The following is an 8,822-nucleotide window of genomic DNA, read 5'->3' on the forward strand; positions in this document are numbered from 1 at the left end:
AGCCACAGCTGCTGGCCTACACCACAGCCACAGTAACGCAGGATCTGAGCCTCATCTTCGACCTACACTACAGCTTATGGCAATGCCAGATCCTTAACCCACTAAGCAAGGCCAGGGATTGAACCCGCAACCTCATGGTTCCTAGTCAGATTCGTTTCCACTGTGCCACGACAGGAACTCCTATCCTTTCTCTTTTGAAGACGCCAGTCACTGAGTTGAGATCTCACCCTAAATCCAGGATGATCTCATCTCTGGATTCTTTGCTTAATTATGGACAAAGAATTTATTTCCAAATAAGGTAAGATTCACAGGCTCCAGGGGGTAGGATGTGGACCTATCTTCTGGGGAGACATAACTCCAGCTGGAACTGAGCAGAACCCTGTGCCCACCCCGCCCACAAGGACAAAGACCCCTCTATGTCCCCTGCCTCTTGTTTGTAGAAAAACTGAAGACTCACCAAAGAGCGGTCTCGAGCAGTCAGTGATTAGGACAGTAGAGCCAGGGACTCGGTGTGCGATGCACACTCCTGAGCTGTTTCTCAGACACTGTAACTGCCACCAGAGGGGGAGAGCTACCTGCCCGAGGACCAGACTAGCGCCATGACATAAGCTGGTCCGTTTTGAGCTGCGCTGAGTCTATGGCCAGCACCATGCCAAGAACTGGCCTCAAGAGAATGGGTTCACCCTTTTGCTCGTGATAATCTCTATCTCTGTGGGCATCCAAATAATGACAGCTTGTTCTGCCCATATACGCCAGCAACTAAGATCATCTGCAAAGAGATGCCAGAACCCACGCTAACATCTTCCACTCTGAGAACACGGCGCCGGGGGTCAGCATGGAGAAGTTACGGAGGAAGACAGACCTTCGCCCTAATCCCGTAGAAATGGGGTGATGTCTGACAAGTGCGGCTGTAAGTCGCTCTTTCGTCCCTGTCTTACTTGCCAATTTCTGTTCCCCTGAGTTACAAAAACGAGATCACTAGGTGGCATTTAGCCTAACTCTCAACTTAGGCTCTACTGAATAGACACAATGCCCTGCCTAACCTGTTGATCCTTCTCTGGATTAAAAGAAGAAGTGATAAAGCATGGCGAGCCCTCTATCCCCTGCAGCCCCCTTAGTGATCCCGCGGGCAGACCCCACAGGCAGGATGACACAGGAAGAGAGATGACGGGGAGTCAGCCAGCCTGCACGCCACGGAAGAGGACGCAGAACCCAGCCTTCTGCCTCAACGACTGACTGCGATTTCTTCTCCTTTTTCTCTTTAAAAACTGTCATAGCTGAGCAGAATCTTCGCAGTTAGTCTTTGGGGACCTGAGTCCACCTTGTCCCCAGAGTGCTGGCTTTCTGATTAAGGCAGCTTTCCTTGCTGCCAACATTTGCCTCCCACATACTGACTTTTGAACAATGAGCAGCTGAACCTGAGCTCAGTAACAAAGCCACTACACCAGCTTCCCAGCAGGTCAGAGCATGAATCTTCAGAGCTTAACCCATGCACGAGTGTTCTCCACTCACAACGAGGTGATCCAAGGCAGGGTGGCAGGACTCTGAGCCACACTGTCACTTAGCGTTCCAGCCTCCTCTATCCAGTGGCTCCACCATTACAGGGGTCCTCAGTCCTCCACCGGACCCTCGCTGTCTGTCCAGCAGGTGAGACAAGAGAGAGAGCTGAGAATTGCAAGGAAGGTGTCCAGGAGCCGGGCCCTGGAGCCGTGTGCATCACTTCTTCCCACTCTGCAGCCACATCTCACTGCAAGGCAGGCTTGGGAAATATGGTCCAGCTGAGCAGCCAAGAGGAGGAGGAAGTGGGATTTGGGTATGAGCCGTCCATCAATACATCCATGGGAAGACTCTGAACACAGCACGGGAGTCAAGAAACAGACATACTCCCTGTTCTTATCCCAGGCTACACACACGCACTCACTCCATGTTATGGTGGATCTGAGGTTTTGTTGACAACAATTATGGAAACCCACATGAGAACAAGCAAAGTTAGCTTAGTCATAACTGGCTGTCGTGAGGGGGTCCGTCACTGCCACGTTTTGGCCGAGACTCAAAGGCAGGCAGAGGAGTGGGCAAGCTTTATAGTGGAACAGAGGGAAGGCTTCCATTGCTCTAAGAAACTGCTCTGGAGAGGTTAGGGAGGAGCCAGAATATATAGGAACTGTTTTTTGGTTTGGATTTTTTTGTTTTGTTTTGTTTTGTTTTTTGCTAGGAAAAACCTGGGCTCAAGCATAAAAAGATGACTGCTCATCGCAAAAACCAGACCTCTCGACATACTGATTTCAGTGCTTTTGTATATATGGGGAGATGCAAGAACCTGGGGTCATTGACATTTTTTCCTTAGGGATGTAGCTTAACTATCTAGGGGCCAGTCCGTCTGACACACACGATGCTTTCTGTTTTTCTCCAGCCTCAGTTTCCTTCAGGGGCACCATGGGTGGGCAACTGTGGTGGCCAGTGGCTTGATCCTTGTGGAACTGGAATAACGGCAGCCTTTTTTTTCTTGATGGTCCTAAATTAAAAGTAGGGACAAGAAAATTAGGGATTCTGCCAGTTATTAACCAAATTGAAACTGCGCCCTCTAGAGTCGACAGAAGCTGTTAACAGGCATTCGTGCACTTGTCTTGCAGACTAACAAATTAAGGGAACAGCTTGTGAAAACCTCCCAGCTTGTAAATTGCCTTCAAGGACCAAACTCCCTCTAGTTTGGGTTGTTTTGTTTTTTCTCTTTAATTGCTCGCATTCCCATCTTCGCCTCGCCCAGTTTTTTACAGGACCTTGGAGTCGAGTCTCGTACAGTTGCCACCTAAGGCTCGTTGGGACCACTGACCCTAACGCTGGGTTTGTCCCATGAGTGGACTTTGGATGTCAGAGGGCTGGAAACTGCCCCCTCCCGTCATGCAAAGCGCCTCCTCTGTGAACCTGCAGAAACCTGCATCCCAGATGCTCCTGTGCCAAACACCAACTTCCACCCCCTCCCCCAGCTCCAGTCACCTTTCCCCGCGGCTAAGACCACCCTGCTTCTCCCTTAAATGCCTCAGCCCCCTTGCCTTCAGGGGCTTGTCCCCCTTCTCCACGCTTGGCTGCCTCGTGAGTAAACACTTGCCTGGCGGCAAACAGACCTGATCTGGTGACAAAGTCCCGGTCCCTTGAGGCTAACCGTTAGAGGAGTTGGTTGACTTCCTGAATTGCTGGTAGAAATCGAACCGGGCAGAATGCGATTTGGGACTCAGTCGAGTGTATGTTCCCCTGTCTCGGCTCAGAAAGGACTCAGCGAGAGGCAGAGGGACAGGTAAGGCAGGCGTTCGTTAGCATGGGATGCAACGGAGAAATACAAGCTGAAGAGCAAAGGAGGGCCATGCCCAGAACCTAGTGGGCTACGGTTTTATCATCAAAGGAAAAGCGGGGAGAAGAGACCATTTTCTCCCTTGTTCTTGACTAGACGTTAAACTGCGTCATCAGCTCCTCCTCCACGAGCAGCGGAGTTTTCTTGGCCCTACATGGTCCACCTGGGACGGTCACGGAGCAGGGGAAATGAGCAAAAAGCCAGTAACATATTAAAGTAGAGGAGAGCATTGGTTTCAGCATAATGTCACCTCCCCTATACTTGCGTTTTTGGTCTGTGCAGAGAAGCCTGTCCTGGGAACTCTTAACTTACTAACCTCACCGGGCAGGACGTGGGTCTCCTTTCACTACTATTTTAGAGCCTATTTCATGCTGCTGTGGGGTGGTTTTGTTGCTCAGTGAGCTTGCTTGGTTTGTTGTTAGGCCTGCCTGCTTTCTGGTGTGCTCATTAACTCACAGGGGTCTCCCAGACTTTTTTCTCTGCTTACAATCCCCTGGCGGGATCGACTATTTAATCACCTATGCTGTCCCTTTCCTCTGTCCCAGTCAACAGCCACCTGACTTCCTACAGGTCTGCCTGGCAGACTGGTTTCCTGAACCGGCTCCTGGAGACAGCGGGCTGGCCCCCTGGCTCAGAGTTCTGTTGTCATTGTGTCTGACCCCTGTCCGTGTGCATCTTAAGTCTTTGACAGTTCACCCTACCCTGTGGGACGCTCCTTCCTCCTCCGACCCTGGGTGCTGCAGACTTGCTCCCGAAGGTGAGATCTGTGTTGATCCAAGTCTGGGGGTCTGCCTGCGCTTGAATAGGATCCCTCCCCCCCACCCCCGCCCTCCGTGTTGAGGCGATCCAGAGATTCCTCACTGGGGTGGAAAGGGCTTTCCTGGGGTGGGGGCAGGGAGGGATGGTCTTTTCAATCAGCGGTGCAGGGGTTAAGAAGGAAGACTGTCCGTGGATGCTCTCCCAAGGTGGGATAAACACATTTGGATTTTCCATCTTGTGTCTACCCCGTGTGAGGCCCCTCAATGGCCCTTTTGTCATGCACAGTGTCAGTACTGGGGTTACTCCTTGTGTAACTAATTGCTCCAAATTTTAACCCACAAATTTCTTTTTTTTTCTTTTTAGGGCCACATGTGTGGCACATGGAAGTTCCCAGGCTAGGGGTCGAATCAGAGCTGTAGCTGCCAGCCTCTGCCACAGCCACAGCAATGCAGGATCGAAGCGGCATCTGTGACCCACCCTGCAGCTCACGGCAAAGCCGGATCCTTAACCCACTGAGCAAGGCCAGGGGTTGAACCTGCATCCTCATGGATACGAATCGGATACGAATCGGGTTTGTTCCCACTGAGCCACCATGGGAACTCCCCGAAATTTTCCATCTGTTTCTTCGGCTCAGGAGCTCACTCAGTTCCTTTGCCGCTGACCCAGGGTTTTCCCACGAAGCTGCCGTCCAGCCGGGGGCCAGGCAAGCTGAACCTTCAGCCAAAGGCTCCCATGGGGGAGGATTCACGTCTCTGGAGCAACTGAAAGCTGGCTGGCAGGCCCAGGATGGCTTCTGGAAGGGCAGAAGGAGCTCAGTTTTCATTTCTCTCTAAATGTGTGACTTGGGGCAAAGGAGTCCATCTCCCTGAGCTGCATGTCCTGATTTATTTCTGTGATATTAGGGACCATGCGTGTAGAGAAACCGGCCCAGTGTGTGACATGCTCGTCCACCAACACATGCTGGTTTTCATGCAGTGGGCATTCCTCCACTTCCTAGTCTATGAAACATGGAGCAGCTGAAGCATCCTAGGTTGGAATTTGAAGAATTTTGAAGACTTGGCGGAAAGAACAGCCTGGGCCAATTCCCATCACCCTCTGGGAGAGGCAGGTAACAGGTGCTACTGTGCCGCATCCCACTCTCTGAAAAGTAAACTTTCACCAAGTGCCGCTCACAGAGGGGCAGCTGGCCCTTATCCCGGAAACACGGTTTGGGAACGGCCACTGACCTTCCCTGAGGACTGTGCACTGAGCCACGTGTACACCAAGCCAGCACCCAGGGCTACCAACCCAGCTCCGCCAAAGTGACTGGACCCCGCTTTTCTAACAGGCTCCCAGGTGAAGCCTATACTGCCGGTCCGGGGATCTGCCTTTGAGGAGCGCGGATGGGCGTCACACGCAAAGAGAAAACAAAACGCGGAGTGATATCGGACCCAGGATTCACCCTTCGGGCGGGACAGAGAGGGCGCTGGGCAGGATCGCACTGCTCTTCCCTTCGGCCAGTGCCACCTCGGACCCGGGCGCATTACCTCGGGGAGGGCGGAGAAGACCCGAAGCCTCGCGCGCCCGCCAGCTCCGGAAGAACCGCCGCCGAGCGCGACGCGCTATTGAACGGGAGGAGCAGCCGGGCCAGGCTGCGCGGCGCACGGGCTGCAGGGCTGGGAGGGGGACGGGGCGGGGCCGAGGTATAACCCCGCCCCCGACACGCCCCTCTCCTAGGCTCCACCCCTCCACCCGGACTCCGCCCCCAATTACTGCGTGTCGCTCCGACGCGCTCCGCCCTCGCCTTCCTCTCCCGCCCCTGGATTCTAGAGTCGTGGCTCCAGCTTCAGGTTTTCTGAATCGAGAAGGAGAAAAGAAACGGAAACCGAAACTGAATTGACTGGGAAACGCTAGATCGGGGAAGAGACGATAAAGGAGTCACTCTCTGGAGCTCGCACGAGGGCCACGTCTGCAGGACCCACCAGTCCCCCGACGCACCATACATACATTCATTCATTCATTCTGGAAACATTTATTGAACTATTGTGTGCCAGGAACTGTGCGGGATCCCCAGTACGACAGCAAACATCACCAACCTGATTCCACCCTGTTGACGACTTGGTGACAGCCTGGATGTTCAAAAAAGCCTAGGCAGTGTCATGAGGCCATGGTCCTGGAGAAGGGGGGCGGCTGGGGCATGGGGAATCTCAGACAGGAAGTCCCCTAGGCCTGGAGAAAGACTGAGACAGGCCGCTTCCAGGGAAGAAGCCCAGCGCGCAGGTGCAGGAGGAGCGCCCTGAGCTGGAAATTCTCCTGTCGTGAGGAGGCATATTACATTCAAGCAGTGGGCGTAGAGGGAGGTGAGACTGGGCACAGGCAGGCCTGGCACACCACGCTGAGCAGTTTGGCATACCCCCACCCCTCCCACCCCTGCAGCGGGTCACCCCGCAGCATTTAAACCCGGTGCCGTTCACGTCCCACAGCTGTTTGAGGAAATGCACGGGTTTGCAGGTAGGAAGTGATGCCTGGAAGCTTGCCGGGCCTGGTTTCACCTCTTCGCTGCAAGGCCAGACCAGGCAGGTGATGAGAGGGCTGGACAAGGACCCAAGAGACCCGCAGAGGACTGGGTGCCCACAGCTGCACAGGGAACAGGGCTGAGAGTCAGTGTGAGTGTAATATGCTTCCCTTGGATGCCATGCTTTTGGCAGACACGTTTCAGTGGAGTTAGGGAACAACAGGAAGAGGTGGGACCAGGCAGTGCCACGGTGGAATCTCCAGGGGTTGAGGCTGGGCTCAGTCCCCCTAAAGTCAGCCTATGATTACTGAGCACCTGCTGTCAGTAGATGGTAGGCCTGGGAGAGATACAACCTTGATAAGGCCTTTGTCAAGGTGACAGCCCCACTGGGGAGGTGGCACATCCCTCAGTCTTCAGAACATCCCTCCGAGATGCAAAGCCTCTTTGCCTGAGCTGAGCCAGTTGTGGGGTGGCAGGGGGAGCTGGAAGAGGTGTGACCCAGGCTGAGAAGGAGCACCCCAGGGCAGCCACTGAGACAGGGGTCAGGCAGTTGGGACTGGGCAGGGGAGGAGAATGTCTCCAGAAGCCCAGGGGAATGGAGATAAGCCAGCAGAAGCTGAGCCACCTTCAGGGATGGTGAGTCGGGTGCTGAGTCTGGAGCACAGTTCTCAAGGGCTGAGAGTCTGAACCTTCCTTTGTAAAATCCAGAGTCATCAATGTAGAGGCAGAATATGGTCAACCATTCAGGTGGGAGACTGTGAGCTTCCTGAGAGCAGGAGCTGCATCCTGGCAATTTCAGCAGGGGGCGAAGATGCTACAGACAGTGGACTTGGGAATAAAAACCTAGACTGGGGTCTTAGCTCTTCCGTTTCCTAGTCCTGGGCCCCAGCAGTAACCTCACTCCTGGGCCTCAGTCTCTTCATATGAAAAATGGAAGGGTGGTTGTGAAGCTGAGTTATGCTGGCACCCAGCACCTACTAATGCCGAGCGCATTTGAGCTATTATTGTATTATTGTTATTATTATTATTATTACTTTTTAGGGCTGCACCTGAGGCATATGGAGGTTTCCAGGCTAGGAGTTGAATCGGAGCTGCACCACAGCCACAGCAACAGCAACACGGGATCCAAGCTGCACCTGAGACCTACACCACAGCTCACAGCAATGCCGGATCCTTAACCCACTGAGTGAGGCCAGGGATCAAACCTACATCCTCATGGATGCTAGTCAGATTCATTAACCACTGAGCCACCACAGGAGCTCCAATTGTATTATTATTAAATGATACCCCAAACAAGCCCCTGGGCTCCTCAGGGAACTGACATCTAATGTGCCTTTTGGAAACAGCAGATACCGAAATCCCGGGCTAGGGGGCAAGAGGGGGAGGAGTGTGAGGCAGCTGGGCACCTAAGCTAAGACAGCACTTGCACCCACTGAGAGTGAGAGGCTGCTTATATCGGGCCCAGCAGGCGCCTCTGTCCCGTGCCCCTAGTCGTGGCCCTGGTGCTGGCTTTGGCCCAGGCCAGTTTTGACTTTTGCCAGTGGCTCTTTCTGAATTCATTCCAGGTGTGCCAGGGAGAGCCTCCTGGGGGTTGAGGAAGTAAGATCAGCCCTCAGAGTCTTTGCTCTTTTTGTAAGGAGGAAGTAGCCTAGGCCCAGACCAGTGAGCGGCCAGGCAGGGTTCTGATAACTGGGGTAGTGTGTGTTCTCCCTGCCCTCCAACCTGGTGGGATTTGCTCAGAGACCTGTGGAGCATGGCAGCCTTCAGGCCAGGGAGTTGCTCTGTGGGGCTTCCTCCCCCTCTTTTGGGTGCCACCATATTGAATTGGGTTCCATCCCACTTTCCCCATGTAGACTCCTGCCAGATCAGTAAACGTAAGATGTTGCGGCCATCAAGCCCTCAGCCATTGCAGGCTTGCACACTGAAGGGAGTCGGGATGGAGAAAAGAAAGATACCAGCCCTAGGTAGTTAAAGTGCAATCAAAGGATTGATTCCAATAAGCCCAGCTCTTGTGTCTTCCCATACATAGAAAGGCACGCAATGGGAGTTCCCACCATGGCTCAGCAGCAACGAATCTGACTAGCATCCATGAGGGTGCAGGTTTGATCCCTGGTCTTCCTCAGTGGGTTAAGGATCCGGCTTTGCCGTGAGCTGTGGTGTAGGTCGCAGACAAGGCTCACATCTGGTGTTGCTGTGGCTGTGGTGTAGGCCAGCAGCTACAGC

The 8,822-nt window shown here is 53.7% G+C and overlaps 1 long non-coding RNA gene across 1 annotated transcript; it reads right to left on the minus strand.

The window, feature by feature from the left end:
- On the minus strand, positions 2,163-7,653 carry LOC102159603. The gene is made up of 2 exons (XR_307292.3): positions 5,632-7,653; positions 2,163-2,512 (listed from the first exon to the last, which is right to left on the minus strand). It is a non-coding gene; the product is annotated as an uncharacterized LOC102159603 (long non-coding RNA).

The sequence above is a fragment of the Sus scrofa genome, chromosome 13 (assembly GCF_000003025.6).
Source record: "Sus scrofa isolate TJ Tabasco breed Duroc chromosome 13, Sscrofa11.1, whole genome shotgun sequence".
In the NCBI taxonomy this organism is placed as follows: Eukaryota; Metazoa; Chordata; class Mammalia; order Artiodactyla; family Suidae; genus Sus; species Sus scrofa.